This window comes from Ornithorhynchus anatinus, chromosome 5 (genome assembly GCF_004115215.2).
Source record: "Ornithorhynchus anatinus isolate Pmale09 chromosome 5, mOrnAna1.pri.v4, whole genome shotgun sequence".
Taxonomy (NCBI): domain Eukaryota; kingdom Metazoa; phylum Chordata; class Mammalia; order Monotremata; family Ornithorhynchidae; genus Ornithorhynchus; species Ornithorhynchus anatinus.
Genome location: NC_041732.1, coordinates 66,885,941 through 66,902,517, shown reverse-complemented (window position 1 = coordinate 66,902,517; position 16,577 = coordinate 66,885,941). Strand labels below are relative to the sequence as shown.

General features: G+C 52.6%; 1 protein-coding gene across 3 annotated transcripts in view; it reads left to right on the top strand.

The window, feature by feature from the left end:
- The first annotated feature begins 9,023 nt into the window (after positions 1-9,023).
- The window catches only part of DISP3 (dispatched RND transporter family member 3), a 57,470-nt gene continuing 49,916 nt past the window's right edge, over positions 9,024-16,577 (top strand). For all 3 annotated transcript variants that reach the window (XM_029066702.2, XM_029066700.2, XM_029066698.2), the window contains exon 1: positions 9,024-9,252. The gene's annotated coding sequence lies outside the window, so the exon portion shown is untranslated. The remainder of the gene's footprint in view (positions 9,253-16,577) is intronic.

The window sequence follows — 16,577 nt, the reverse complement described above, 5'->3', positions numbered from 1 at the left end:
GGCAAGGCAGCAAACTGAAGCAGCGTCCTCTGGCAGAGCTCAGGGCAGGCGGTGGTCTGTGGGGGTGGAGGCCAGACTGGGGGAGCTGGCAGACTGCAAGAAGCTGGTAGAGCCGAGGCCCCTGGGGGAGTCTTGGAGAAACTCCATTAAGCAACCCAGCGCAGGCCCCTTTTAAACAAACATCCATGGAAGGAATAAAGCTATTACGCTGACATAATTTCAGAGAAAGTCCTTGCTCTCAGCTGGATTTTAGAAGATCCTTTGTCTCTCTCTGTCTCTCTCCCCTTTTATCTTTTCCCCTCACCTCTCCCTCCACTCCATTTCTCTAGGGCAGCTTTTTTTCCCATCTTTCCCAGCAGTACTTCAAGAAGAGATCTCCCACAGCCTCTCAAAGTCTAGTCCCTCCACTTGCACCTTGGACCCCATCTCTTCGCATCTTATCAAAACACTTGCCCTCTCCCGTCTTCCCTCCAACCTGCAATCTTCAGCTGCACACTTTCCAACGGTTCCTTCCCCACTGCTTTCAAACGTGACCATGGATGTTTGATCCTCTATTCTAAAAAAACCCTCCCTTGACCCCAAAGCACTCTCCAGTTATTGCCCCATCTCCCGCCTACGATTCCTCTCCAAACTCCTTGAGAGAGATTATGCTCGCTGCTTCCACTTCCTCTCCTCCAGTTCTCTCTTTGACCTTTGCAATCTGATTTTCGATCCCTTCGATCCACGGAAACGACCCTCTCTTTATCCTCATTTTGCATATGAGGTAAAGGAGGCGCAGAGAAGTTAAGAGATTTGTCACACAGCAGACAAATGGCAGAGCGAGGATTAGAATCCAGTTCCTTCTGACCCCCAGGCCCCTACTCCATCCAGTAGGCAGCGCTTCATTTCCTTCTGCCTTCGGGACGGCTCTAATAATAATAATGGTATTTGTTAAGTGCTTACTATGTGCAGAACACTGTTCTAAGCGCTGGGGGAGATACAGGGTAATCAGGTTGTCCCACATGAGGCTCACAGTTAATCCCCATTTTACAGATGAGGTAACTGAGGCACAGAGAAGTTAAGTGACTTGCCCACAGTCACACAGCTGACAAGTGGCAGAGCCGGGAGTCGAACCCATGACCTCTGACTCCGAAGCCCAGGCTCTTTCCACTGAGCCACGCTCTAACTGGATGTCCCAGTGACACCTCAAACTGAATCTGTCCAAAAAAGAAATCTTCATTTTCCCACTCAAATCCTGTCCTCCCTCTGTCTTTCCCAACACTGTAGACAGGTCCACCATCCTCCCCGTCTCACAGTCTATAACCTTGGCTTTATCCTCCTCTCATCTCTCTCATTCAACTCACATATTCAATGTGTAACGAAATCCTATCGGCTCTAACTTCGCAACATCACTAAAATCCACCCTTTCCTCTCCATCCTAACTGCTACCATGGTGATCCAAGCTTTGACTGAATCAGCCTCCTAACTTACCTCCCTGCCTCCTGTCTCTCCCCAGTTCAGCCTGTATTTTACTCTGCTGCCCCGATCATTTTTCTAAAAAAAATTCGGTCCATGTCTCCGCATGCCTCAAAAACTTCCAAGGTTGCCCATCCACCTTTGCATCAAAGAGAAACTCCTTACCATCTATTTGAAGTCACTCAGTCAGGTCTCTCCCTTATTCCTTATCTGGCTGGTCTCCTACTACAACCCAGCCTGCACACTTCACTTCTTTAATGCGGTCCTACATAATATATGTCAACTCCTTATTCACATCCTCCCTCTGGCTTGGAACTCCCCCTTCAGAAGCTGCTTGGCTTAGTGGAAAGAGCACGGGCCTGGGAGCCACAGGATATGGGTTCTAATCCCAGCTCCACTCTTTGTCTGCTGGGTGACCTTGAGCTAGTTACCTCACTTCTCTTTAACATCAGTTTCTTCATCTGTAAAATGAGGTTTAAGACTGTGAGCCCCATGTGGGACGGGGACTGTGTTCAACTTGATTATCTCATGTCTACCCCAGGCTTATTATTATTATCCGACAGACCACCACTCTCCCCAGCTTCGAAGCCTTCTAAAATCACGCTTTTTCCAAGAGGCCTTCTCCAATCAACTTCTCATTTCTTCTGTTTGTCCTCCCTTTCGTGTCACCTGGGCACTGGGATCTGTATCCCTCAAGCACTTGACATTCACCCACCCTAAACCCCACAGCCTTTATGTACACATCCTTATATTCTCCGGTCCCCTTTTCCTGTAATATATTTTAATGTCTGTCTCCCCTTCTAGACTGTAAACTCCTTGCTGGCAGGGATCAAAGTCTACCAACTTTTTTCTATTGTACTCTCCCAAGTGCTTAGTACAGTGCTCTGCACACAGTAAATGCTCAATAAATACCATTGATTGATTAACTGGTTGATTGATCTCTGCTTTTCCTCTGGGTTCTCTGTCCCACCTGGTTAGAGTGAAGGAGTGGACCCCAGGGCAGGGTTCTGCTCTGGCCCTGGGCACTGAGGGAGCAACCAAAGGAAATGGGGTTGCTGTGACTCGTACTCCCAGTACCTGAGCATGGATGAGCATTAGATGATGATGGTATTTGTTAAGCACTTACTATGTGCCAAGCGCTGTTTTAAGTGCTGATTAGATGCAATCCCAACTTCCCGTTTATGTGCTCCAAGGCCTTGAACCCAGAATCTAGGCTCTTTTGGAACTGAGTCAGACATATTCTTCTTCTTCTTATGAATATTATAATGTTATTAAATATATATTATAAATACTATAAAAATAGTATTTGTTAAGCATTTAGTATTCGCCAGGCTTTGTACTAAGCTCTGGGGTAGATTCAAGATCATCGTGTCCATTCATTCAGTTGTATTTATTGAGTGTTTACTCTGTGCAGACCACTGAACTTAGGCAGAGACACGTTCCCTGCCCACAGCGAGCTTGCAATCTAGAGGGAGAGACAGACATTAATAGAAATAAATGTTGCAGGTATGTACATAGGTGTTGTGGGGTTGGGATGGGGGATGAGTAAAGGGAGCAAGTGGACTCACAGTCTAAGTCAGAGATAGAAAAGGAACTGTATCTCCATTTTGCAGATGAGGTGAACGAGGCACAGAGAAACTCAGTGACTTGCCCAAGGTCACAGAGCTGATAAATGGCAGGGAAAGGATTAGAACCCAGGTCCTCTCACTTCCATACTCATGCTCTTTCCATTAGGTCATGCTGCTTTTCCTCTTTGTCCTAAACCAGAAATGCGCAGACTGTTTTAGACACCAGAGAAATGATTGAGTGCTCCTTCTCCTTGGAGTAGCTGGATTGGCCACTGCACCAACTGAATACTTGGGTCTCGAAAATTCACCCCTAGAAGTCACTCAGCTGTTTTGCTCCTGACAGTGGGAGGGAAAGAGAGAGTGATGCTCTCCTCAGAGCTCCCAAAATGCTTCCAACAGCCTTTTAGGTAACCTATTTCCCCAACCTGAAAATTATGAGAAACCAAGACCAAACCAGGACCCTTCCCATATAGGGGAACAGAGTTGGTAGACACATTCCCTGCCCACAAGGAGCTTACGGTCTAGAGAGCCAGCATGGCATAGTGGATAGAGCATGGGCATGTGAATCAGAAGATCATGGGTTCCAATCCCAGCTCTGCCCCTTGCTCGCTGCATGACTTTGGGCAAGTCATTTCACGTCTCTGGGCCTCAGTTACCTCATCTGTAAAATGGGGAGTGAGGGTGTGAGTCCCACATGAGACAGAGACCGTGTCCCACTAATTTGCTTGTAGCCACCCCAGTGCTTAGTACAGTGTCTGGCACATAGTAAGTACTTAACAGATACTACAATTATTATTATTATTACTAGAAGGATCCCAGGTCTCCCCCCTCTCCCTTCCGTAGGTTTTTCTCTCCACCTCTTCCTCCCCTCCTGTCCCCTTCCCCTTTCCCTGCAGCAGGTAATAGATAAATTATCTGAGCCCTGTGCCCAGCTTCAATGCTGATGACCCGCTGGCTGAGAAAGAACCTGAAAGCCTCTCAGACAATCAGAGCCCTGAGGTAGTCGAGGGTTCCTTGGAAGGAATTTATGGTCCTGGGAAAACTTGCTTCCACTGCCTGGTGTTTTTTAACACTTTGGTAATAAGCACCTGGGCAGGGAAGATTGCTTGGGTAGTTTGCTTTAGCATAGATAAGCAGCGGGAATTCCAGGGAGTCATAAATACAACCACCGGGGAGAAGGGCAGGGGAGGGGAAAGGGACAGAAAAGCAGCTTTGTTTCTCCTTGAGATAGAGAGTCTAAGTTAGGGGTGAGGGGTGGGACACGGAGCAGGAACAAGGCATATGGCCAGGGAGAGGAGAAGAGAAGAGAGGATTAGTTTGTAACTACCCAGGGCTTAGAACAGTGCTTAACACGTAATAAATGCTTAACAAATACCATTAAAAAAAATAAAGAGGAGGAGATAGGTATAGCCAGAAGACCCTGGCCATTAATAATAATTGTTAAGCACTTGCTTTGTGCCAAGCACTGTACTAATTGCTGGGGTAGTTACAAGCAGAATGGACCCACTCCCTGCCCCACCTGGGGCTCTCAGTCTAGGAGGAAGGAAAGAGATTTCATCTCCGTTTGACATGAGGAGCCTGTCACAGAAGGCACAGAGGCATTAAGTTGGTATTTGTTAAGCGCTTACTATGTGCAAAGCACTGGTCATCAGGTTGTCCCACGTGGGGGTCACAGTTTTAATCCCCATTTTACAGATGAGGTAACTGAGGCACAGAGAAGTTAAGTGACTTGCCCAGAGTCACACAGCTGGCAAGTGGCGGAGCCGGGATTCGAACCCATGAACTCTGACTCCAAAGCCCGCGCTCTTTCCACTGTACCATGCTGCTTCTGATGATGCATTAAGTGATGTTGAGGGGGCTAGAGTAAGGAGTGGGCAATAAGGTGACTAGAGGATTCCTGAGGAGGAGATGTTCTTCTGCTCCAACCACCCAGATCCCTGAATCACATCACGATCAGGCCATCTGACTTGGGGTGCAGGAGTCCTGTGTCCCAGTCTTAACTGCACCGCCAGTTCCTGTGGGAAGTCAAGCACACCTCTCAACCCTTTTCAGCCTCAGTTTCTCCACCTTTAAAGGACCATCACATCAACTCCTCTCTTTCCCTCTGTTCTGGCCCCATCTCTACCACCTTCTGGGGCCAGTGAGAAGAGGAGTGATTCAGCCTCCTCCCAGCTGTGGGGAAAAGGGCAATAGGTGAGGATTGTGGTTCTTCCTTGATGCCTGCGTGTATCTGTGTGTCTTCCTTCTGGAGAAGCAGCATGACTCAGTGGAAAGAGCGCGGGCTTGGGAGTCAGAGATCATGGGTTTGAATCCCTGCTCTGCCATTTGTCAGCTGTGTGACTGTGGGCAAGTCACTTAACTTCTCTGTGCCTCAGTTACCTCATCGGTAAAATGGGGATTAACTGTGAGCCTCACGTGGGACACCCTGATGACCCTGTATCTACCCCAGCGCTTAGAACAGCGCTGTGCACATAGTAAGCATTTAACAAATACCAACATTATTACTATTATTCCTTTATGGCTGCGGAGATGGAGAGGACTGAAGGAATGTGTGTGTGTGTTTGTGTGTATGTTTGTGAGTGTTTGTGAATGTGAGTGTTTGTGTATGTGTGTTTGGGTGTGTATAAGGTCTCTGGCCAAGGGCAACCCTGAGGGCATGGTGCCGTCCAGGTGGTGTGGGGGGAGGTGAGTAGCATCTGGACAGGGTGGACACTGATGTGCCGGACCCTTTTGTCCACGTTTGTGCTAAGTGGACCGTGGGAGTGTTGAGTGGTGCTGGAAGGCGGTGGGGGAGGTGGCTTTTTTTGAGTGCCCCTCTCTGGGCTTACAGAGCCGGAGAAGTGGCTGGTGAGGGCCGACCTGGAATCTGAGTGTGCGGATGTGGGGTGGAATGATAATTTCCTGCCGGTTCCCCGGAGCGGCTGCATGATGGATTGCTATCCCCGACACCCGCCTAGGTTCAATTCGTTTTACTGAGAAACTGCGGGAGAAAGCCGTTTCCCTCTGGACTCTCTATTTACACGCTCTGCGGAGACGTTCTTCTTCTGGGCTTTCTTCTCCCCAGCTGCATCATCCCCAGAGAAGCCGGGGGGCTGGACCTGTTTGTTCCCCCGACTCAGAAGAGCTCAAAGATACCAGGTCCTCTTCCAGTGGTGGGCAGGAGAGACTAGTCTCGGCTGCACTGGAGCTACACAGAGGTTTGGCTTGAAACCAATTTGAGGCTTCCCCTCAAGAATCTAGACCCTGGCAGTGCTCTCTGGCCCCAACTCACAGTTCTTGATTCATTTCCCCAGTACACTTTAAGCAAATACCCGGTCTTTTCTAATTGACTTTGCCTTCTGCTTTGTAGGAAGGGTAACCCGTGGGAGAGAGGGAGGAGGTGCAGAAGCCATGGTTCAAAGGATGCTCCCCAAAAGACTCTTTCTCATATTTATTGAGCACTTATGGTGTGCAGAGCACTTGTACCGAGCACTTGGGAGAGTAGGATATATCGGAATTTGTAAACACATTTCCTGACCACAAGGAGCTTACAGTCTATAGGGTGAGGCAGACATTACTATAAATAAATAAATTATGGATAGGCACATAAAGTGCTGTGGGGATGAGGGAGGGGTGAATAAAGGATGCAAATCATAGTGCAAGGATGATGCAGAAGGGAGTGCGAAAAGAGGAAATGAGGGTTTAGTTGGGGAAGGCCTCTTGGAGTGTAATCTCTCTCTCTTTCTCTCTCTCCCCCCCCCCCCCATCATTATCTCTGTCTTTCCTTTTTATGGTACTTGTTCAGTATTTACTATGTCCCAGACACTGCAGTAAGCACTGGCATAGATCCAAGATAATTTCGTTAGACACAGTTCAGGTCCCACCTGGGGCTCACAGTCTAAATCGGAAGGAGGATGATTTAATCCCATTTTACAGAAGAGGGAATTGAGGCACAGAGAAGTTAAGTAACTTATCCAAGGTCACACACAAGACAAATGGCAGAGCTGGGATTAGAACCTAGGTCCTCTGACTCCCAGGCCCTTGCTCTTTCCACTAGGCCACACTGCTTCCCTTTCTCTCTGTCCGTCTCTCTCCGTGCCTCTCCAAACAGCAGTGCCTTGCTGCTCCTCTACGGTTTCAAGGCTCCCGAATGGGACAGATGATGGAAGTTGCTTTGAGATTGGAAGTTGATGAAGGACGTGCCGAAGGCAGAAAGGAGGAAGGCAGTGGTGAGCCCAGTGGTAGATGATGCTTCCGCCTAGGGGCTTCCAGTGGAGACATTAGTGGGATTTGATACACGGGCTCGGAGTTGTCGGTTCCAATTTGCTGCCCGAAGGCTGTCTGGGGGCCCTGGGAAGACAAGTTGGCGGATCCCCGCTCATCTCTTTCTACCGACATCCCCGTCTCCCCAGTGACACTGGGCTTGGAAGTCTGCCATGGAAGTGAGGCACCGGGGGATGGACCTCCTGGACTTGGGGGAGAATCAGGGGACTCCACCCTTGCCACTCGCCCAGAAAGGTCCCACAGTCTCTGCCCAGGGATGTTTTTCTAACACACACGTGCAAAATTTGATTGGTTTAGAGACGAGTCAGAAAACCCATTCATTAGACTTGAGAAATTCAAGGTGAGAGGCTGGTGGCAAAGCCAGCAAAGGAGGCCAGGAGTGCCAGCTACCGTTGGGCAGCGGAGATGGTGATGAATTCAGAGAGGGCTTTCTCGGCCACCTGGGCTATTGACCCTATGCCCTCCCAGCTCTCTTCACTAAACGTCCCGTTATCCGGCAGCTGTAACTACCCCCATTGACCACACATGCGACCCCTCCCACATCATTAGGGCCTCCCTGCACTCAAGAGCCTTCTCTTCAGGGGATTCCCCTTCCCAGCTCTCCCTGTGCCGGGATGGTTGATGGTTGAGACATCTGTGATGGAAACTCCGATCGCGCCTGGCAACGTCCCGCTGCCGGCTGTCGGATGGAGCACGAGGATGGACCGGGGCACCTCCTCCGGGACACCTAACCTTCTGGCCTCCTTCCTGGTCCCATTCCTTCCACAGGAAGGTGATTCCCGGGAGAGGCCCAGGGTGTTCAGCCGGACGGAAGGAAGCTCCTTTCTATAGGTGCCGTGTCCGGCCGAGGGTCGGGGAGGGAGGCTCTCTCCAGGGGGAGTAAAGAGGGGGTGCCGTGGCTGGGGGGCTCCTAGCTGACAGGGCGGGATGGGTCCCCGTGCCCGGGGAGGCGAGAGAGGATGCTCCCCGGCTAAGGGCGAGTCAGGGAAACGGAGGCCGGGGTCTTCGGCCTGGCATCGCGAGGACGCCGGGGCTTCTTCTGGAAGACGGATGACGATGATGACATTTGTTAAGCGCTTACTCTAGGCCAAGCACCGTTCTAAGCGCTGGGGTAGATACAAGGTAATCAGCTTGTCCCACGTGGGGCTCACAGTCTTAAAGCCCATTTTACAGATGAGGGAACCGAGGCCCAGAGAAGTGAAGGGACTTGTCCAAAGTCACACAGCTGATGAGTGGCAGAGCCGGGGATTAGAACCCACGACCTCTGACTCCCAAGCCCGGGCTCTTTCCGCTAAGCCGCGAGAAGTGCCTCTTGGATGGACAGGTGATGGGGGTAGGGGAGGGGCTCGCTCCATCCACGGTGGGGGGGGGCGGGGGGGGTGGTCCAGGTGGGAGGGGATCTTGCGGCAGCAGGGACGGAGCCCTGCGGGTCGCTGTTCTCTCTCCCCTCCTCCGCCGGAGGAATATATAGCCCCGGCCGTACCACCGCGCCGGCTCCCGGAGGGGGAAAGCGGGGGCCGGGCGGGCGGGGAAGGCTGCCTGGAGGCGGCGGCGGGGCCGGGGCTCAGCCGGAGCCGCGGCCGGGAGGCGGGGCGGGGCGGCCGAGGAGGCGGTGGGGGCCGGTGGGGGCCGGGGCCGGGGCTCGGTGGCCCCCCCTCCCCCCGACATCCTCGCCACCGATGGTCGCAGCCGCGACCCAAACAAAGGCAGGCGGCGGATAAAAAGGCGGCGGCGGCGGTGGCGGGGGCTTCGTCCGGGCAGTGCGCGGGTGGCGAGGGCAGGCGAGGGCAGCGCGCCCCGGCCTGCGGGGGGGAGACGGGGGAAGCCCCCGGCCCGAGGCTTGGAAGGGGCAGGGAGGCAGCCCCCGGCCTGCCGGGCCCCCCTGGCATCCTCCCTGGCATCCTCCCTGGCACAGGCGCGCCCCGCTCCCCGGCCACCCTCGGAGGCCTCCACCTTCCGGGTCGAGGTGAGTGCGGGCCGGACGGCCCCTGGGCGGGGGGAGGAGGGGGGTGCTTGACCAGCCGGGACACCCCCGAGGGGTTGGAGGGCCGGGAAGACCCCAGAGGGAGGGCGACCACCCTCCACCCCCCGGCGCCCCTACCCCGGGTGCAGAGGACCGGGAGAATAAGGGCGGTGCGCCCCGGTCGGGGTAGCCTCGGCATCTCGGAGCCGGTGAGGGGCAGGAGCCTCTGAAGCGGTCAGCGGGCTCTGGGGGAGGGGGGGGATTCAGGGAGGGGATGGGCGCCCCTCGTGCCCCCCTCCCCCGGCCAGACCGTGCCCCCCACCGCCGCCTCTCTGCTGAGCGAAGATCCCCCTCCTCTCCAAAGCAGCCGAGACTCGGAGCCCTAGATTCCGGAGGGTCTCAGAACGGACCCTTCTGGTCACCCTCACCTCCCCCAGCCCTCGACGTTTGATGGGTGGGGTGGGTCGACCCCCCCCCCCCCCCCCCCCCCCCGACTCCCCCTTCCTTCCGCGATGCCGTTCTGCCCGTCGAAAGTTAAACGTCCCAAAGGAGCAGCCCCGGGCCCGTTGCCCGCTGCGGCGGGTCCGGCCGAGGGCGCCTTCAGGGGGAGGGATGAAAAGCGTTCATCAACTAACTAGCCCCTCGCCCCCTTCCCCTCCACACCGTCAGCCGAACCTTGAAACGCCAGCCCCGAGGGCACCTGACCCCAGCGAGAGGGGTCAGAGGCGGGAAAGGTTAAACGGGGGGCGGGCGGGTGGCAGCCCCTGAGGGAGCACCGAGAGAGAGGGTGAAGGGAGCAGGGGGTACAGAGGGGAGCAGAGGGGAGCAGAGGGGCACAAGGGGAGGGGAGCAGAGGTCACAGAGGGGTACAGAGGGGAGCAGAGGGGTACAGAGGGTTGAAGAGGGAGCAGAGGGCACAGAAGAGTACAGAGGGGAGCAGAGGGGCACAAGGGGAGGGGAGCAGAGGGCTACAGAGGGGAGCAGAGGGGTAAAGAGGGCACAGAGGGGCGCAGAGGGAAGGAGAGGGGCGCAGAGGGGTGCAGATAGAGCAAAGGACATAGAGGGAGCAGAGGGGTAAAGAGGGCACAGAGGGGTACAGAGGGAAGGAGAGGGGCACAGGGGGGAGCAGAGGGGTGCAGAGAGAGCAGAGGACATAAAGGGAGCAGAGGAGAGCCGAGGGCCCGGCAGGGAAGGCGCTCCAGGGCATCCAGGGCTTCCGAACGGTTTTGCCCTTTGGCTCTTTGTGTCCCGCGGAACCGGACGCCGGAGTAACTTTTCAAAGACGCAGGGGAAAAGGCCTCCCCTCGCCTCTCTCTCTGTCCGGCTATGAAGCCTGCCGTCCCCTGGGGCTCTATCTGCCCCTCTGCCGGGTCTTCGACTCCCCTCAAAGGGCCACCTCCTTAGCTCAGGGCTTCTCCACCCTCCTCCCTCCCGGCCTAGAGGCTCGGTCCCTCCGCCTCCCGGTCCCGGTGCCGTGGGTCCGACTGGCAGCGCCCCGAACGGCTCCCTAGGGCCCTGGGACGCCAAGCGGGGTGGTTGGGGGGTCCGAGGGGTCGGTGGGCCGGCACAGGGTCCGTCCTCCCCTCCACGAACCCAACCGCGCAGGCCTGGTGCCCCCTCAAGTCCGGGAAGGGACGTCAAAAAAAGGTCGTGGACTGACTCGGCTACCCGACGATGACCCGCTTGCACACGAACATTCATTCAATCGTATTTATTGAGCGCTTACTGTGTGCAGAGCACTGTGCCGTGTGCAGAGCGCTTGGAACGTACAATCTGGCAACAGATAGAGACCATCCCTGCCCACCAACGGGCTCACAGTCTAAAAGGGACACAGGCATACGTGCACGGAGAAACACGTGGCCAAGACTACAGAGCCATAAGCGTGATTGTAATTGTGAGGGTGTTTGTGATACTCTGTGTGTGTGTGTGTGTGTGTGTATGCACGTGTGCACACACAAATGGCCTAGAGAGTAGGGTGGTCCCTAGGGTGGTCCGAGGATCCTGGCTCTTCTCATTTAGAATTTGCACTCCGAGGGCAGTGCGGGGCCCCTTCCATGGTGGAGTACGGGCCGGTCACTCAGTCCATCGTATTTATTGAGCACTTACTGTGTGTGGAGCACTGTACTAAGCGCTGGGGAGAATAGAATATAACAATATACCAGACTCAAACCCTGCCCATAATGACCTTACAGCCTAGAGTAGACAGACTTTAAATAAATAAAATTACAGATATGTACACAAGTGCTGAGGGCTCGGTTGGGATTGAGCAGCGGAGGAGATGCCGGGGAAGAGTTCTGGCTCCCGCTCGGGCCCAAGCCGCTTGGAAATCTACTCCTTCCCCCGAGTGCGGAACTAAAGCTATTCAGGTTCTCAGTCGGGTGGAGGGTGAACTCTCCCCTGGCCAGCCCCCATCTGCTTCTCTCCCTCTGCTTCTCCTCCTCTCTTCTCTCCCTCCTCCCACCTCTCTGCTTCTTTCTCCTCTGCAGCTGGCTCTGTTCTTCCCTCTCATCTCTCTTTCTCATCTCCCTGCCTCCACACCCCCTTTCTCTTTGTCTTTTGGGTCCCTTTTCTTTTTTCCCTTCTTATTCCTCCGCCTCTTGCCTGGGCTCAGGGATTGCTCTGCTGCCTGATGCGGGAGAAACCCACTTCGGCAAAGGGTGGCTGCGTTTTGCAGGCTGTGTTCATTCGCTGCAGATCTCCTCTCGCCCCTCTCGCCCCCTCCTTCTCCTCCTCTCTCCTCTCATCCCTACTGTCTCCTTGCAGCCCTGGTTCCGGTGCGAAAAAGCCCACCTCGTGTCCGCTCCAAGCATGCTAACGCTGGGTCCTGATGAAAAGGAGTGGAGTTTCCACCTCGGTTGTGGAGAGGAAATGTGGGCAGGATAGAGAAGAGGGTCCCTAGGAGAGTTAACTTGACCCTTCACTTTGGGGAACAGGGAGGGCTGGGATGGTTGAACTTGATGGCCAGAGTGCTGTTTCCCTCCCGAAGATGTGATGAAGGCAAAGCGGAGAGCAGCCCGTCTGAGCTCCTGCCTGATTCCAAGCGCCTAAGCATCATGGCTCAGTGGAAAGAACGCAGGCCGTGGAATCGGAGGGACTGGGTTCTAAACCTGGCTCTCCCACTTACCTGCTGTGTGACCTTGGGCAAGTCGATTCACTTCTCCATGCTTCAGTTCCCTCATCTGCAAAATGAGCATTCAATATCTGTGTTCCCTCCTACTTTGACTGTAAGCCCCATGTGGGTTCTGATTATCTTGTACCTATCCCAGTGTTTAATACAGGACTTGGCACATAGGAAGCACTTAACAAATACTGCAATTATTATTATTCCAAAGCTGTTAGGGTGCACTCTACTGTGCTTTGCACAGAAAAGGTGCTCAATAAATGCGATTGATTGATTATTGGTTGATCCTGGCAAGGTTCCAGTTGGTCTCTTTGCTCTGCTACTCACCAAGGACATTCACCCGAAAAGCGGGAACAGAAAGGTATTGTCACCTCCATTTTACAGGTGGAGAGACGGAGACCCTGAGGGGTTAAGTGGTTTGCCCCAGATCACTCAGCGAACTGAAGGCTGTGCTGAGTTTTTCTAGCTCTCAGAGCCAGAGAGCATCTGGCTTAATTCTTCTCTCTTGCTGAGCACAAGCCCAGGCTAAATGGCCCTCTCACCCCTATCCTGCTGCATATCCTCTCCCTCTCAACCCCTCTCCTTCCCTCCCTACCTCCTGAACCCTCCCACTCCTCAAGGGCAGATCCGGCTGTGTTTTCCCCATATTTCGGTCTTGTTTCCTGCCTGCTGTAAGGGTAGTTTCATCCCTTTCCCAGTCAACTGGGTGTAGCCCCAGAGAGGCCGAAGAAAAGGGGGACTGTCATGGTTGATGGTGGCTCCGGTTTCTTACGGTCGTGTCGAGGGGGGCAGGGCATGGTTGGCAGGAACGGGTCTCTGAAGCAGGGAGGCTGGAAGGGTTAGAACAGGAGCAGATTGTGGCAGCTTTGTCTCCTCATCTGATCCCAGAGAAAGGAGAGAATTTGTCTCCAGAAGACAGTGACCTGTCCAGCTCTGATTGGGGAAAAGTCATCAGAGTCTCTGCCTGGAGCACTGGTTATTCAGGCAATCATTTACGGAGTGCTTACAGAGTGTAGAGCACTGTACTAAGCACTTGGGAGAGTACAATATAACTATAGAACAGACACATTCCCTGCCCACAGTGATCTTACAGTCTAGAGAGCCGGTGGCGGGGCGGGGAGGGAGTAGTACACCACAGGAAAAAAGCTGTGCTGTACCCATTTCCTGAGCTCCATCTCCGGACCCCTTGACCTAAACACCCCCTCCCCACAACACTCTGCCAGAAACCAAAGTTCAAAGAGCTCCCACTCCCTTGACTTGGGGAATAACCAGTCCTCCCTTGGTGACTCTCAGAATAGCCTAGTGGAAGGGAAGCTGAGCTTCCCTTAAGAGTGGGAAGCTGAGCCTGATGGATTTCTGATTGCAGGTTCATGGGAGCAGGTTGGGTTTGCTAAGGGTGCAAAGAGAGGGAAATTGAACTAGATCCATTCACCCATTCAGATGGTCATGAAGTCCATCAGGTAATGCAAGGCCTATTGTAGGTGCTGTGGGTAGCTGCAGAGGAAGAGCAAGACATGGTTTATGCCTTCAAGTGGTGTTTATAGTCTAAAAGGGGTAGGACAGATACAAATCCCCAGTTGTAACCGGGAAAGAGAAACAGAGAGAAAAAGAAACTTTATAACAGGGGACAGAAACGGGTTCAGTTTATAGTCAAACATGAGTGCTAGGGATGGGTAGAGATGGGTGAGCAGTCTGATTAAATTAATCTGGGAAGGGTTCCTGTGGGAGGGAGAGAAATGATATAGTGGTGAAAAGAGGAGAAAAGACATTCCAGGTACGGTGAGTGGCATTTGACTGGGCATTTGGAAGACCCCAATGTCCATTTTCAGCAGAGGCCAGAAGCCCTTGGAAGGGTTCACCCCTGAGGATGCTCAATGGGTCCTGCCCACTGTTCTAGGGCCCAAACGTTCTCAAAGGAGAGTTTGTCAGCTCACATCTCGTCCCCTCTCAACACACTGCCCGCTAGAGAAAGGAGGAGGCATCTCAAAGCTTGTCAAAACAAATCTCAGAGACCTAGAATTGGAGGCACTGAGGAATAGGGGGGGTTTGTCAGATAAAATGAATAGAACACTGATAGACCAAAATAGAAACATCCCTGTAGGTATGTTTTCCAAAGGAAATATTTCAGGGGAGAAGGGCAAAAAAAAGAAAGTCCAAACATTCATCTTCTCCAGTGGTTGAAATTGGGGCAAGGTGTTCATTTTTTTCTACCTTCAGGATATCTAGGTATCAGTTTTCTGTCTTAAAAGTAGGATGAATTGCTTAGGATTGTGTTAGAAAAACACTAGCCTTCATTCCATTCCTACTCAGAGATCTTAGACAGGCCCCTTACACTTAATTCTTCGTTTAATGGAGATATATTAGGAAATAGCCTCTTCGTCTTTGCCCAAGAGGAGTAACTCTTCTTGACTGGAAAAGCAGGAAAGATTTTAGTCTGATTTCATTCACTTTGATACTTATGTACTGTCATGGGGGAGGGCAAGTCAGTGAACAATTTTGTGGGCGGGTAAGCTTGGAGTTTCCCGCTTTCCTTCTGCTTCCCTGGGGGAGAGCCCGTGACCCCGACTCTCTGTCACCTTGAAGCCATTCCCTACTCAACCAGTGTGTCTGTTCCATCAACCAGTCAATCGTATTTATTGAGTGCTTACTATGTGCAGAGCACTGTACTAAGTGCTTGGGAGGGTATAATACAGCATTTTTGACAAACAGATTCCCTGCCCTCAATGGGCTCACAGTTCCATCATTTTCATGAGTTGGTAGAGGTTGTGGAACCGAGAATTAGGACTCAGGACTTGTTTGTTGCATGGTCTGCGGCAGATTGCTGAGTAATAATAGCCGTGATATTTGTTAAGTGCTTATGATGTTGAATAACAAGAGTTGTGATATTTGTTAAGTGCTTATGATGTTGAATACTAAGAGTTGTGATATTTGTTAAGCACTTGTGATGTGCCAAGTACTGACTAAGCACTGGAGTAGATACAAGCTAATCAGGTTGGACCCAGTTCCTGTCCCATGTGGGGTTCACAAGTAAGGCAGAGGGAAAACAGGTACAGGATCCCCACTTTACAGATGAAGAAACTGAGGAACAGAGAAGTTAAGTAGTGACTTTCCTGCGGTCACACAGCAGACAAGTGCAGAACCGGGATTAGAACCCAAAGCCTCTGACTCTCAGGCCCTGGTTCTTTCCACTAGGCCATTCTGCTTACCAGGCTGTTTAACCCTTATGTGCCTCATATTCCCCATCTGGGAAATTAGATGGGAATCTGCCAGAGAAGCAAGGTGGCTTAGTGGAAAGAGCACGGGCTTGGGAGTCAGAGGTCTTGGGTTCTAATTCTGACTCCGCCACTTGTCTGCTGTGTGACCTTGGGCAAGTCACTTAACTTCTCTGGGACTGTTACCTCATCTGTAAAAATGGGGATTAAAAAATGTGAGCCCCACGTGGGATAATCTGATTACCCTATATCCACCCCAGCGCTTAGAACAGTGCTCTGCACAGAGTAAATCGCTTAACAAATACCATAATTATTATTATTATTGTTAACTGCCTGGGAGTCAGAGGAAATTAGGTCTTGAAGATAAGCAAACCAGCTTCTGAAGCCTGTCAGAGCCGGTAGATTTCAGGTGTCCCAACCCTGCCTCAAATTCATCAGGATCCTGGCAGACTTTAGAGTGGAGAGAGGTGAGGGAAGCTTACCTCAGGCCGGGCTGGAAGCAGGGCATCAAGGGGTTCCACTGGTTTTTTCCCAAGGAAGTGTGTGGAAATTCTCGGCAGAAGCAAACCCCACTTGGAGGACACTCTTGAGATATTGGAGCCGATTGCCCAGCTCCGGGACCACGTTTCTATCAGGCCAATAATGAATTATCGGCTGTGAGACAAATGGCTAAGCCACGTCAGAGAGGGTTAAATCAATGCAGCTCGGGGTTAGACCGGCCCGGGTCCCGCTCTGTAAGGTGTTGGGGCAGATGAGCTTCAGCTGGACATCAAATCCACCTCAGCCCTGCCACCTAGTGATGCAAAACAGACACGGATAATTAATAATAATAATAATAATAATAATGATGATGGTCGTTAAGCGCTTACTATGTGTGAAGCACTGTTCTAAGTGCTGGGGGGATACAAAGTGATCAGGTTGTCCCATATGGAGCTCACAGTCTTCATCCTCATTTTACAGATAACTGAGGCGCAGAGAAGTTAAGTGACTCGTCC